Source organism: Oncorhynchus mykiss, chromosome 15, assembly GCF_013265735.2.
Source record: "Oncorhynchus mykiss isolate Arlee chromosome 15, USDA_OmykA_1.1, whole genome shotgun sequence".
NCBI classification, from domain to species: domain Eukaryota; kingdom Metazoa; phylum Chordata; class Actinopteri; order Salmoniformes; family Salmonidae; genus Oncorhynchus; species Oncorhynchus mykiss.
This window is the reverse complement of record NC_048579.1, coordinates 44,699,700-44,715,360: the sequence shown is the minus strand read 5'-3', so window position 1 is coordinate 44,715,360 and position 15,661 is coordinate 44,699,700. Positions and strand designations below refer to the sequence as shown.

The 15,661-nt window shown below is 42.9% G+C and overlaps 1 long non-coding RNA gene across 1 annotated transcript; it reads left to right on the top strand.

The window, feature by feature from the left end:
• Window positions 1-8,889: 8,889 nt before the first annotated feature.
• On the top strand, window positions 8,890-14,923 carry LOC110490843. The gene is made up of 3 exons (XR_002468763.2): window positions 8,890-9,436; window positions 11,360-11,428; window positions 14,606-14,923. It is a non-coding gene; the product is annotated as an uncharacterized LOC110490843 (long non-coding RNA).
• Window positions 14,924-15,661: the final 738 nt, after the last annotated feature.

The window sequence follows — 15,661 nt, the reverse complement described above, 5'->3', positions numbered from 1 at the left end:
GCAACAGCTCATGGTTCTCCTGGAATCAGAAGTTATTTTGACTTAATGGTGGAACATAGAGAAATGCTGATGAATGTCTTGCTTGAGCTGTGTATGCAACTGTATTGCAATCACCTCTGATGGGTGGTCGAATGTTCGTGGGCATGGAATAATTAACTACATCATCTCCACCCCTCAACCAGTATTCTACAAGAGCACAGACACAAGGGACAACAGAAACACCGGTCTCTAAATTGCAGATGAGCTGAAGGCAGTCATCAATGAGCTTGGCCCACAGAAGGTATTTGCACTGGTGGCAGACAATGCTGCAAACATGAAAGCTGCTTGGTCTAAAGTGGAGGAGTCCTACCCTCACATCACACCTATTGGCTGTGCTGCTCATGCATTGAATCTGCTCCTCAAAGACATCATGGCACTGAAAACAATGGATACATTCTATAAGAGAGCCAAGGAAATGGTTAGGTATGTGAAGTGTCATCAAGTTATAGCAGCAATCTACATTGAAGCTGCCCAGCAACACCCATTGGGGTGGTGTTGTCATTATGTTTGACAGTCTCCTGGAGTGGAAGGAGTCTCTCCAAGAAATGGCCATATCACAGTCTGCCGATATGGACAACACCATCAAGAGGACCCTCCTGGAAGATGTATTTTGGGAGAGAGTGGCAAGCAGCCTGAAACTCCTGAAACCTATAGCAGTAGCCATTGCGCGGATTGAGGGAGACAATGCCATCCTGTCTGATGTTCAGACTCTGCTTGCAGATCCGTACTGCCCTGCCCACTTCACTGTTGCTCCAAGCAGAGGAAACTGCAGTTCTGAATACATCAAAAAGCCTGAAGACTTCTGCCTGAATCCAATACACGCCGCAGCGTACATGTTGGACCCCAAGTATGCTGGCAAGAGCATCCTGTCTGGTGTGGAGATCAACAAGGCCTATGGTGTCATCACTACCATGTCTCGCCACCTTGGCCTCTATTTATTTATTTATTACCTTTATTTAACTAGGCAAGTCAGTTAAGAACAAATTCTTATTTTCAATGACGGCCTAGGAACAGTGGGTTAACTGCCTTGTTCAGGGGCAGAACGACAGATTTGTACCTTGTCAGTTCGGGGATTCGATCTTGCAACCTTTCGGTTACTAGTCCAACGCTCTAAATACTAGGCAAGGTTCTTGGCAGTCTGGCGAAGTACACTTCCAAGCAAGGGCTTTGGGATGGAGATGCAATATGGCAGTTGTGCCAACATATCTCATCAGCCACCTGGTGAAAGGGACTTTGTGGATCTGAGGCTCTTTCCCCTGTTTCCTCCAAATTCCACCAACATCAGCCGCTTCAGAGCGCAACTGGTCCTTGTTCGAGAACACACACACCTAAGCACACAACAGGCTGACCAATATAAGGGGTGAAAAATTGGTGGCAATCCTGGCAAATAGTTTAGTTTCTGGACTATCATTTTACAGATGTATGTTGAAAAGGTTTTTGGGATCTGCGATGGATCATTCAATATTCCCTTTATTTTGTTGTTCAGTGAAATAATCCTATGTGAAGAGTCAACTAATTTAATTAACGTTCAATTCGTAACTAAATTGTTGTTTTTTTCTATTGGAAGGATTTTAAAATGTCCAATTATGTATACTTATGATAAGGTAAAATGTTTGTTTCTGTCTCCATATGATATGGTAAATATATCCAATGCGGCCTCCCGGGTGGCGCAGTGGTTAAGGGCGTTGTACTGCAGCGCCAGCTGTGCCATCAGAGTCCCTGGGTTCACGCCTAGTGTCGTCCGGTTTAGGGAGGGATTTGTTGGTAGGAATCTCCTTGTCTCATCGCGCACCAGCGACTCCTGTGGCGGGCCGGGCGCAGTGCGCGCTAGCCAAGGTTGCCAGGTGCACGGTGTAGCCTCCGACACATTGGTGCGGCTGGCTTCCGGGTTGGATGCGCGCTGTGTTAAGAAGCAGTACGGCTGGTTGGGTTGTGTATCGGAGGACGCATGACATTCAACCTTCGTCTCTCCCGAGCCCGTACGGGAGTTGTAGCAATGAGACAAGATAGTACTACAACAATTGGATACCACGAAATTGGGGAGAAAAAGGGGTAAAAATAAAAAATATATCCAATGCAAAAAACATCTACATTTAAATGGTGTTAATATTAATTTGCATATATTTCTGTTAATTCCCATATATTATTAATTAATTAATTCCCGTTAATTCTCACAGAAAGTTTCCACCTCTGAATATTCCCCAAAATGTGCAACCCTGCCCATATCCTAAACCTAAACTTAACACTTACCGTAAAGCAGTTGCATATCAACAGATAGTTCCATTTGATTACACAAAGATGGTCAAACTATCCAAATAAATTGTGAATGTTTTTTTCAACATGGAAATATACAAAGGGTAAACAAATGTTCTGCTCAGTTCATCTGCTTAGAAGAAAACTGCTCACATACAATATTACAATATTTAACATAAACAATATTTAACAATATTCAATGGAACATGGGGTTTGTTCCAGTTTTTGAATTTCAAATACCCCGTCCCGACAGACTCGCCTCATGTGCATTAGGAGACACAGGCCCTTTAAAGAAAGTGCATTGGACATCTTTATACAAGACAGACTTCAGTAACATAACAAAACATTCACAACCAAATGACATCTGAAGATTAAAAGGATTGGGGTAAAAAGTAAGTGCATTGGACATCCTTATATAAGACAGCCTTCAGTAATAACATAAAAAAATCTGTCATGGTTCCACCTGTCACCAGAGGGCGGCAGAGACCGTCCTAGAGACATTAACGACTCTCAGGTGTGTGCTATTTACTCATGATTTCCCTGTTAAAAAAGAACAAGAACAAGAACAACTCTCCCAAATATCAGAGACCCTCTGGGCACTTACCGATTCCCTCCAACCACGGCCCAACCCTAACCCAGGAGGAGCCAATGTCCAAGTCTCATCGCCCAGTGCTACAGATGTCGCCATAGTTCCTCCAGGGAACCTGCACCGGGAACCCAAGATCCCAGCCCACAAGCGTTATGACGGCCACCCAGGAGAATGCAAGGGGTTCCTCACTCAGTGCTCTCTGGTGTTCGGGCTACAGTCCTCCTCGTTCCACACCGATCGGGCCATGATCGCCTGCATCATCTCTCTACTCTCGGGCAAGGCCCTGGCGTGGGCAACGGCGGTGTGGGAACAGCAGCCACAATCCTGCAGCTCCATATTAGTTTTCACTGCCGATCTGGCACAAGTCTTCAACCACCCAGTCGGCGGACGAGAAGCGGTAAGCCGACTGTTCAATCTCTGCCAAGGGGTCAGAGCAGTGGCTGACTTCGCCATTGAGTTCCGCACCCTCGCCGCCGAGATTGAGTGGAATACTGAGGCACTTGTCACCGCTTTCCACCAGGGTCTGTCTAACTCCATCAAGGATGAACTGGCCACTCAGGAACTGGGAGAAGACCTTGAGTCCCTGATAACGCTGGCCGCCAGGATTAACTGCATCCAAGAACATGTGAGACAGCACCTTTTTGACACCACCCCCGTATCCCGGTTTCCGGAGCAACCCAAGCCCAGCATCTCCCGAGCCCAGCATTGAGGAGCCCATGCAGCTATGACGCACACGTCTGAGCCCACAGGAAAATAACAGGCGCATGCGCGACGGCTGCTGCCTCTACTGCAGAGGTCTCGGCCATCTCCGTTCTACATGACCAGAGTTGACGGGAAACGCCGGGTCTCACCAGGACAAGGGGAGACCCTGACGAGCTGTGCAGTTACACCCCAGCAACCCGGTCAACATCTGACACTACCCACAACCCTCCATTGGAACAACCGTTAGCACCACATTCAAGCCTTCGTGGACTTCAGGGCCACGGATAATTTCATTGACCAGTACTTCGACAGGGAATTACAAATCCCCTGCATGAAATGTCCCATCCCTCTGCAGATTCAAGCCCTCAATGGATGCCCCATCAGCTCCAGCCAGGGAGAATATCAGACAAAGCCCATTCTACTGCAGGTTGGGGTGAACCACTCACACGCTTAGTTTTCTGTTGATTACTGCTCCTGAGAACCCTCTTACCCTGGCTAGTGCTACATTACCCACAATTCTCCTGGTCCACTGGACACTTACTAGACTGGGATAAGAACTGCTTACTAAATGCCGAAGACCTCCACCAAAGACTGCCTTCATTACCCAGAGTGGCCACTCGGGTATTTAATCATGCCCTTCGGATTATTGAACTCACTGGCAGTTTTCCAAGCATTGGTCAATGACACGCTTAGGGATATGTTGAATCGGTTTCTCTTTGTTTACCTTCTCCAAGACCCTTCCGGAGCACATCCTGCACGTCCTGAGTTGCCTCCTGCAGAGTCAACTATATATCAGATTGTGAGTTACATATATCCCAAGTTTCTTTACTGGGCCACATCTCTACTGCTAGCATCCAAATGGACCCAGTAAAGGTGAGGGTGGTCACCGACTGGCCCCGTCCCGCTTCACTCAAACAAGTCCAACGGCTCCTTGGGTTTTCCCATTTTAACAGGTGTTTAATACGTAACTTTGAGCTTTTGGCATTTAAGTGGGCCCTTGAGGGGTGTAGACACTGGTTGGAGGGGGCACCTCATCATTTTGTGATCTGGACAGACCATAAGAACTTGGTCTCCATTCAAGAAGCCAAGAGGTTGAACGCTTGCCAGGCTAGGTGGGTTCTGTTCTTCAACAGGTTCAACTTCACACAAGGCTATCGCCCGGGATCCAAGACTCAGAAAGCAGACGCCCTGTCCCGCCAACACAATGTCTCTAATGAGGAGAGGGACTCCGAGCTCATCATCCCCAGCTCCCGCATTGTGGCCCCTGTGATATGGAGTATTAAGACCACTGTCCGACAAGCCCAGACCATGACCCCGGCAGGTGTCCCACGAACAGACTGTTCCGCGGTCAGCCCGTTCCTGAGTACTACAATGGGGACACTCCTCTAAATGAACTGGGCATCCAGGAGTTAATCGGACACTGGACTTCCTGATGCGGAAATTCTGGTGGCCCAACATGATTGAGGATGTGAGATCGATCCTTCGTTATGGCCTGCTCCACCCGTGCCCAAAGCAACAGCGACCGACTGGGTTGCTCTAACCTCTGCCCATCCCCAGCCGCCCCTGGTCCCACCAGTCCGTAGACTTTACCACAGGGTTACCCCCCTCCCAAGGGCTTTTCACTATCCTGGTCTTGCCATCTTCCATAGTTTGAAGACCATGCTTTTTGTACTGGTAAATGGAAACTGGTAAAAAAAATACCCAAAAGATGGACTGCAAGGCTCTTTTAAGTTAAATAAATAAATGATAAGTGCTTAGCTGCCAAATAAAGTAACAGGGTTGAAGTTAACTTAAATAAGTGAAAGATCTGCTGATTTCAGAAATGTTAATTTCTGCTAACATTTCTGTAAAACTGCATACGAAAATCAAGATAAATTTGTTTGTCTACATGTCATTTTAAATACAATGTAGATATTGGAGTAAATCTATTTTGGGTTAAGACAAGTAATATGAGTAAGGGCAAATATCATAAGCTTGCAAAATGAGTTTGAGTAAGACATAAGATTAACACTGCATTTATAAGGGTTGGTTTTACTATATCTAACTAGGCAATGACGGCCTAGGAACGGTGGGTTAACTGCCTCGTTCAGGGGCAGAAAGACAGATTTTCACCTTGTCAGCTCGGGGGACCCAATCTTGCAACCTTACAGTTAACTAGTCCAATGCAATAATGACCTGCCTCTCTCGTTGCACTCCACAAGGAGACTGCCTGTTACGCAAATGCAGTAAGCCAAGGTAAGTTGCTAGCATTAAACTTATCTTATAAAAAATCAATCATAATCACTAGTTAACTACACATGGTTGATGTCCTATGTTGCATATAATCTGACTGAGCATACAAGCATACAAATATCTAAGTATCTGACTGAGCGGTGGTAGGCAGAAGCAGGCGCGTAAACATGAATTCAAACAGCACTTTCGTGCGTTTTGCCAGCAGCTCTTCTTGTGCGTCAAGCATTGCCCTGTTTATGACTTAAAACCTATCAACTCCCGAGATGAGGCTGGTGTGACCGAAGGGAAATGGCTGGCTAGTTAGCGCGCGCTAATAGCGCTTCAAACTTCACTCGCTCTGAGCCTTGGGGTGGTTGTTTCCCTTGCTCTGCATGGGTAACACTTCGATGTGGTGGCTGTTGTCGTTGTGTTGCTGGTTCGAGCCCAGGGAGGAGCGAGCAGAGGGACGGAAGCTATACTGTTACACTGGCAATACTAAAGTGCCTATAAGAACATCCAATAGTCAAAGGTTAATGAAATACAAATGGTATAGAGGGAAATAGTCCTATAATTCGGATAATAACTACAACCTAAAACTTCTTAACTGGGAATATTGAAGACTCATGTTAAAAGGAACCACCAGCTTTCATATGTTCTCATGTTCTGAGCAAGGAACTGAAACGTTAGCTTTCTTATATTGCACATATTGCACTTTTACGTTCTTCTCCAACACTTTGTTTTTGCATTATTTAAACCAAATTGAACATGTTCATTATCTACTTGAGGCTAAATTGATTTTATTGATGTATCAAATTAAGTGTTAATTCAGTATTGTTGTAATTGTCATTATTACAATTTTTTTTAATTTAAAAAAAAAAAAATTTAATCGACCGATTAATCGGTATCGGCTTTTTTGGTCCTCCAATAATCGGCATCGGTATTAAAATCATAAATCGGTCGACCTCTAGTCAGAACAATTTACTACCTTTAAAGGGACCAAGCCATCTCCCCAAATTGCGTAATAACTCTACCCACAAGTATGTTTCTGGGCATGACCTTTGACCTGTTAAGCTCGACTATTACAGTGCTGCCTGGAGACAATGCCACATTTTTAGGCAGGTTACCCCAAACTAAGTGTTCAGTCTTGGGCGAAAGAGTCACAGCTTGAGTGAGCCTCACTGTCCCAATCATGCCATCAACTTGCTGTCCCTTCTATCTTGTGACACTTGTCAATGTCTGCTCAATGCTCTTCTCTAATGTATGTTCAAGCAGGTGAACGAGTCTCTCGATACCATCTTGTTTGGAGAATAATGTGAGAGAAGTGTCACTGCACGCATCAGCATTGACCCCGCCTTCAAACGGAGTTATCTGGGGATGTACTGTTACTTGCTTTGAGGATACAGAGGTAGATTGACACATGGTGGCCTTTCTGCTGCGTTCATGATCATAGATTCTCTCCTGTAATTCACTCTCAGTCCATTTCTCAGCAGACTTGTATTGGAATACTGCTGCCAGTTTGGGGTCAGGGCAGTATGTTACAAACATCCTGGCGACATCGGAGTTGGAGTTGTCAATCTTCTTACCTTGTCTCTTAAGGCCCTTGTCAGCAACATCTACGGCCTTGTTCAATCGAACCCAATACTCCATAACAGTCTCTCCGGGTACAGGTTTAGTATTGTAAAAATCAGCCAAAGGCATGCATGAATAGGCCAATTCGCTGAAATTCTGTTTCAAAATGTCAAATACAATCTCTGGCTTCTCTGTAGAATCAACAGTTGTCTCATTGCATAAATGTATCTTTACCATGTCTCTTGTTTTGCCAGATAATCGACTAATCATCTCATCCGATTGTTCCCCAACAGTACATCCCTTCCTCATCAAGTACATTCTCATCAACTCCTCCCATTCATGAATGGAGCATTTGTCTGTACCATCTCCTCTATATGTAGGAGGTTCCTTCATGTCTGATTGCATGATTAACTTAATTTTTACTGAGGTCTACATATTCTACTGACTCTGAATGATGATCACTTATCTTCTCTGTACTTACGGGTGGCTCATAAGTACTGGACCTGCCACTCTGTAGTTCTTCCCTAATGGAGCTCCCTATTTCCCGGGCTGGCTGAGTGACCAGCTCAGCTAGGCCATCTACAGGGGTGTTTGGATTAACACTAGATGAAGGGCTATCAGCCAATTTTTTGTGGAGCAAAACATGGGGGAACCTACTGCACCTACACACTTTACATGGGGTATGAGAAAAACCTCCCCCTTCCAGCAGTGAATTTGGGTTTGTCATCACCATTATAAAATGCCATGCCACTAAAGTTAGGTTAAAATGTCTGTTGATGAACACACTTCTATGTTAGTTAACCATAAACAGCGCTCTCAATACATCGTTTTCAGAAAAAGTCAGGAAAGAAAATATACTGCAGTTCCGCTTTTGCCACAAGGCGGCAAGAGTACCTCAATGATGTCAACAGAGTCTCAAGAGCAGCAGCGCCCCGGTGATTGAGCTGACGTCGATCAACGATGAATCCGGGTCTAGAAGGCACCAATGTAACCGGTGCTGTACTGCACCGCTGTAACTCTGGGTTGTATGTGGTTGATTGAGACTATAGACGGGGACTTTGGAGATCAGGTAGTTTGTATCAAACAGAACTCACTCTCAGCATCCTGCATCCAAAAGAGAATAAAACATTTGTAGAGCACATATGTTCCGCGAATCGTCGCCTCTTTCTACAACAGATGCACAATAGGAATCACTGGGATCATTCGAGGAGCTAGCCATCGTTCACACATACAATAAATAACCTGCTGATACCTTAGCTAGCTATTAACCACATGTTGAATTCAGAATGTTGATATCATCCTAAAAAGTACAATTACATCTTAACAATACCATCCACTTATGAGTAACCTCTAAATAGACAACATTATTCATGAACAAAACACTGTGTATGACTTTGTGCTTATAATAAAAAAATTCTGAAGACAGAAAAAGCGGGCCAACCTCTCAAAGTGCATGAAAATTATTTGAGCACGCAGGGCAACACGTAAGTACACACTCCCCTTCTCCCAGGATGCAGGCATGCATAATAACAAATCAACACGACATATGAACCTAGTGAAATTCACAAAGTACTTTAACAACTGTTACACAAGATTCCTTTCGGTGGGGGAAATATTTGGCACGTAGTCTGGATGTAGATGGTCATTTACGTGGAACCCTGAAATAATTGAAATAAACGTACGTTTTTGTATTTGGTACAATTTACCTAGCTAAACAAATCCTCAGAAGCAGCCAGATCATTGGAGTTGTTTGCTTAATCTCCTATATTTAGCTACCATTACGGAGATGCTTGGTCCCAGTTTCCCTCTCATCCTCTCGCCGAATGGCCTGAAGCCATAAGGCTCTTCTTTTTGGATCTCTCTTGTGATAAGGAAGGCGTGCGAACCGGAGACCTGGGTTTTTAGAACTATTACTGGTGCAATATGTGACACAGCATATTTGGCATAATTTTTGCCGAAACGGTCAAGAAAAGTGATCAAAGTTAGCGACGTGATAATTCGATGCAAAGAAAATGCTTTGTTTTACCCCAAAAAAGGGCACAGACCTGACGACGCATTTTGTTTATATTTTTGGTACATATTACCGGTCGTCTGTCTACCCCCCCAACTACAAGCTATGAATTACTTAAATGTTGTCCGTATCTTGTAGTTTGAATATGATTTTGCCCCATAGAAAATGTATTTGGGACATGGAAAGTTCATGTTTAAAGGCATTTTTATATATATATATATATATATATATATATATATAAAAATGTGAGCATTTTGTTTATATCTTTTGGACGTATTACAGGCTTGCCTCAACTAACCTGTACCCCCGCACACTGACTCGGTACCGGTACCCCCTGTATATATCCTCGTTATTGTTATGTTACTTTTTATAATTTTTTACTATAGTTGATTTGGTCAATATTTTCTTAACTCTTCTTGAACTACACTGCTGGTTGCTAAATTGTAATTACTTCGCCACCATTGGCCTATTTATTGCCTTACCTCCTTACTTCATTTGCACACACTGCATACAGATTTTTCTATTGTGTTATTGACTGTACGTCTGTTTATCCCATGTGTAACTCTGTGTTGTTTGTGTTGCACTGCTTTGCTTTATCTTGGCCAGGTCGCAGTTGTAAATGAGAACTTGTTCTCAACTAGCCTTCCTGGTTAAATAAAGGTGAAATAACATTTTTTAAAAAGGGCTTTTAAGTAAGCATTTCATGTTAAGGTCTACACTTGTTGTATTCGGGGGCATGTGACAAAGTTTAATTTGATTTGTCTGTGTCGTGGGTGGATCTTCGAAGCATGTTGCCAATCAAGGGTGTTATCTCTGGGGTGGCGCTAGAAGTAAATGCAAAGGATATAAGTGAAGAATTGGATCAAGTGGTTAGGACAGAACCTCATGGTAGACATATTGTTTTTTGATGAATAGTCTCTCCCTTCTCAAGTGTATTTGGGTTAAATGAGATTCCCTGTGAGAGCCTTCATGCCCAAACCCATGTATTGGGATACATTTGACACCAAATAATTTACATGTATGTATTTTATGCAAGGTGAGCCTAAATGCTGCAATTGTGGTGGTGAACATGCACCCGAATTCTTGAAATGTCCTGTTAGGATGAAGGAGACAGAGGTGGCAAGAATAAGAGCTGTCCAGAGTGTCTCCTATCCGGAGGCGTTGAGAAGAGTGGAAGAAGAAAGGTGTGAAGCTGAAGAAGTAATGGTAGTAGGAGTAGAGATGACGTTCCTTGTCAACACAGGGATCCGGACATGTTGCATGTTAGAAGGTGCACAGCACAAACGTAGAGTAAGTCACAGACAATAGGCATTGTGAGAGTGGCTGATCAATAACTTTTCTTCTGTGAGGAATTGCAAGGAAACCTCCTGATGAATGCTTCTTCCTCACAGGCACATGAGTCTGTAGGGATGTGATTTGAATGTGACTGAAGGAGTGGGATGGTTGTTCAGATGTATTTTTGTATTATCCCCCCGCAATGGAATAGTGGGTGGCGGCAATACACCAATAGTTGTCGTCTGCCACAAAGCTTTAAAGAAGAAAAAGAAACGTGGGTTTTAGAACCAGCTAGCTCCGGTGTCCACCTGATGGGGCTGTTTATTAATCTTGACATTGTTTGCTCATGCCTTACGCATTTCAATCAAAGTTTTGAGTGCGGCAGTACTTTAGTGTTATTGGACTTTTGGTTTATTCTAGTTTCAGTGAAATATATATGTAGCCTAAATGATTTAACTGAACACGTGAATATTTAACATATTGTAGAAGTAACATGGCGCCTCGTAGGACAGTTGCTTATTTGCACTAAAGGTTTTTGGTCTATCTGCATTTAGTGTGCAGCTGTATCCATTTCCTGCACTTGTGTTTATGTGTAAATGAACGGATGCTATTTTGAATACTTAGCTAACTGAAATTAGATATCGTACACAGGCCGTTAGATTAGCTGACTTTGGTCTGCTCTACTTCTTCAACCTTTCATTGTTTTGCAGAAGGCCTACTTTTCAAGGCTGCAGTTTGAGGGGCCCTAACGCAACTATCAACCCTGAGAGAACCAGTTGGTAAGTCTTTCAACTTCATTGATAACATTATTTAACAGAAATGTCTTATAGAATACGTTTGGGATTTCCCCTGTTTTAGTTAGATGGTTCCTCCTTCTGGCCCATTTAATAAAAGGCACAATCCTTGACTGTAACAATGCTCTGACGGGTGTCAAAAGATGACACATGGCCCTCATGAAAATGTCTATTCTATTAGCTTATCTGATATGTTATTGACATTAAACAATAAGTGCAGGTATAAACCTACATGCAATAGCTTAAACATTCAAAATGGAAGGACATGGAACAGAGGTGAGTTGAAATTCACACATTGGGGTTGATGAGCTGAGGATTTCCATAATTTGTAGGATACATTCAGGATTTTTCATGTAGAATGGTTACTTGCCCTGAAAGTAGCCCATATGCAAGTAGAAACTAAATCAAATAGTGTTTCAGATTTTTTTTTAAATACAGGTTAAAAAACACGTTTCTGACACGTTGCTGTACTAAGACAAATATTTAGGAATGGCGACATCAAGATAGAACCATATCAGTCGATTAGATCAATCATAATAATGTTTGGGCTATTGCCGTAAGTACTAAAGATATTTCCCCCTTATAGACTGATGTTGAAATGAGAACTACAATGATTCCAGTGCAGTATTGTGACAACGGGTGACTTCAATACAATGGGTGACTTTTCAAAGTAAATCTTTTTGGAGGGTTTCTTGTATTCTCGGATCGTTTGTTCATAGATTAACATCCTAATATTTTACACAACACTTTTTATTTAACGAGGCAAGTCAGTTAAGAACAAATTCTTATTTACAATGGCGGCCTACCCCGGCCAAACCCTCCCCCAACCGAGATGACCCCGGGCCAATTGTGCGCCGCCAAAATATATATATACAGTACCAGTCAAAAGTCAAGTTTTTTTTTTTTTTTTTTTACTATTTTATACATTGTAGAATAATAGTGAAGAATAGAAGAATAATAGTGACATCAAAACTATGAAAAACACACAAGGAATCATGTTGTAACCAAAAAAGTGTTAAACAAATCTAAATATATTTTATATTTGAGATTCTTCAAAGTAGCTTTGCCTTGATGACAGCTTTGCACACTCTTGGCATTCTCTCAGCCAGCTTCATGAGGAATGCTTCTCCAACAATCTTGAAGGAGTTCCCACATGTGCTGAGCACTTGTTGGCTGCTTTTCCTTCACTCTACGCTCCAACTCATCCCAAACCATCTCGATTGGTTTGAGGTTGGGTGATTGTGGAGGCCAGGTCATCTGATGCAGCACTCCATCACTATCCTTGGTCAAATAGCCCTTACACTGCCTGGAGGTGTGTTGGGTCATTGTCCTGTTGAAAAACAAATGATAGTCCTGCTAAGCGCAAACCAGATTGGATGACGTATTGCTGCAGAATACTGTGGTAACCATGCTGGTTAAGTGTGCCTTGAATTTGAAATAAGTCACCGACAGTGTCACCAGCAAAGCACCCCCATACCATCACACCTCCTCCTCCGTGCTTCATGATGGGAATCACACATTCCGAGATCATTAATTCACCTAGTCTGCGTCTCACAAAGACACGGCAGTTGGTACCAAAAATTCGGACTCATCAGACTAAAGGACAGATTTCCACCGGCCTAATGTCCATTGCTCGTGTTTCTTGGCCCAAGCAAGTGTCTTCTTATTAGTGTCCTTTAGTAGTAGTTTATTTGCAGCAATTCGACCATGAAGGCCTGATTCACGCAGTCTCCTCTGGACAGTTGATGTTGAGATGTGTCTGTTCTTTGAATTCTGTGAAGCATTTATTTGGGCTGCAATCTTAAGTGCAGTTAAGTCAAATTAATTTATCCTCTGCAGCAGAGTTAACTCTGGGTCTTCCTTTCCTGTGACGGTTCTCATGAGAGCCAGTTTCATCATAGTGCTTGATGGTTCTTGCGACTGCACTTAAATAAAGTTTCAAAGTTCTTGCAATTTTCCATATTGACTGACGTTCATGTCTTAAAGTAATGATGAACTGTCATTTCTCTTTGCTTATTTGAGCTGTTCTTGCCATAATATGGACTTGGTCTTTTACCAAATAGGGCTGACTTCTGTGTAACACCCCTACCTTGTCACAACACAACTGATTAGCTCAATGGCATTAAGAAATTCCACAAATGTAATTTTAACAAGGCACACCTGTTAATTGAAATGCATTCCAGGTGACTACCTGATGAAGCTGGTTGAGAGAATGGCAAGAGTGTGCAAAGCTGTCAGAGGCAAAAGGTGGATATTTTGATTGAACACTTATCTACATAATTCCACATGTGTTATTTAATAGGCCTGTTATTCCTCAATGTAACGTAATGTGGAAAATGTCTAGGGGTCTCAATGCTTTCGGAATTCTCTGTATATATATGCCGTTTGGTAGATGCCTTGACTTAGTCATGCGTGCATCCATTTTAAATATGGGTGTTTCCAGGAATCAAACCCACAACCCTGGCGTTACAAGCACCATGCTCTACCAACTGAGCTACAAAGGACCAATTGTTTTACTTTAAAGCATTACTTGCTATTAATTCTTTCTTAAGTAACAGGAGTTATTGTTGAACAAAAATAAGCTCCAATTTACAGAACAAAAACAATGTGCAGGTATTGTCTATATTTCCGTTTGTAGATAAAAACCTAAATGTTTACTGTTGTTCCAAAGTACAGGAATGACTACTCATCTATTGCTATGCAACCATTACATTACTGCTCCAGGTTAGGGGGGGAAGCAGTACTACGACAGCCAATGTTGTACATGCTTCCTGGATAAGTGGCACAAAAAAATGTTCATAGCCCATCAAAGCCTTGTGAGAAAAGTTCAGAGACCAAGACAAGTCAAAATCAAGGGAGGTCCTACCATTGGAAGTAATGTGAGTCACCTTAACATCCAATTAGACAAGGAAGCCATATCACTTATGAACTGTACCCGTGACAGATTGACTATACTGCTGAAGGTGCAAGAAACATTTCAGTAAAGACAGTGCCTTCTCCGCAACCCGGAGACATCGACTGTCCTTAGTTTATTCCTGAGGCTTTTGGACACAAAAGGACTGGTAATGTCTTATTGAATTATGTACACCAATTGCTTGTAACATAGTAGTGCATGGTTTATTTAATTAAAATGTACTTATAGGGATGCACAATGTTTTTCAGATACTGCAGGTCTTCAGGATGCTCTTCAGCCCAGAAACATCAGTTAAGTGATACTAGAGAACCTGACAAGCACACCCTTGCCGCAGCGGTTGCTGAAATCTACAAGAAACCAGCATGATGACTGTCTAGGTCAGGCCTGTGCAAAGACCGGGTCCGGGGGCCACTCAAATCACATGAAGAATATGCAATAGTAAAGTTTTGAAAAAACGTATTTGTTATTCAAATTAAAGCCCAATGAATACTTGCCTTTGTGTAATATTTTAACTCCCACCACTTGTGGGACATTTATTTTGAAGGCACGTATAAATAACAACTGCACGAGGACAGACGTTGACTGACAGGCTGACACACACGTCACAGTTACAAATAGTAGCTAGGGCCTCCCTAGTGGCGCAGTGGTCTAAGGTACTGCATTGCAGTGCTAGCTGTGCCACTAGAGATTCTGGGTTCGAGTCCAGGCTCTGTCGCAGCCAGCTGTGACCAGCAGACCAAACGGGTGGTGCACAATTGGCCTAGTGTCGTCTGGGTTAGGGGAGGTTTTGACCGGCAGGGATGTCCTTGTGCCATTGTGCACTAGCGACTCCTGTGGTGGGCCGGGCGCAGTGCATGCTGACACGGTCATCAGGTGTACGGAATTTCCTCCAAAACATTGGTGCGGCTGGCTTCCTGGTTAAGTGGGCATTGTAAAGAAGCAGTGCGGCTTGTTTGGGTTTCGGAGGATGCACGGCTCTCGACCTTTGATTCTCTCGAGTCAGTACGGGAGTTGCAGCGAAGAGACAAGACTGTAAATACCAATTGGATACCATGAAAATTGGGGAGAAAAAAATATTAAAATACAATATACAGTGGGGAGAACAAGTATTTGATACGCTGCAGATTTTGCAGGTTTTCCTACTTACAAAGCATGTAAAGGTCTGTAATTTTTATCAACTGTGAGAGACGGAATCTAAAACAAAAATCCAGAAAATCACATTGTATGATTTTTAAGTAATTAATTTGCATTTTATTGCATGACATAAGTATTTGATACATCAGAAAAGCAGAACTTAATATTTG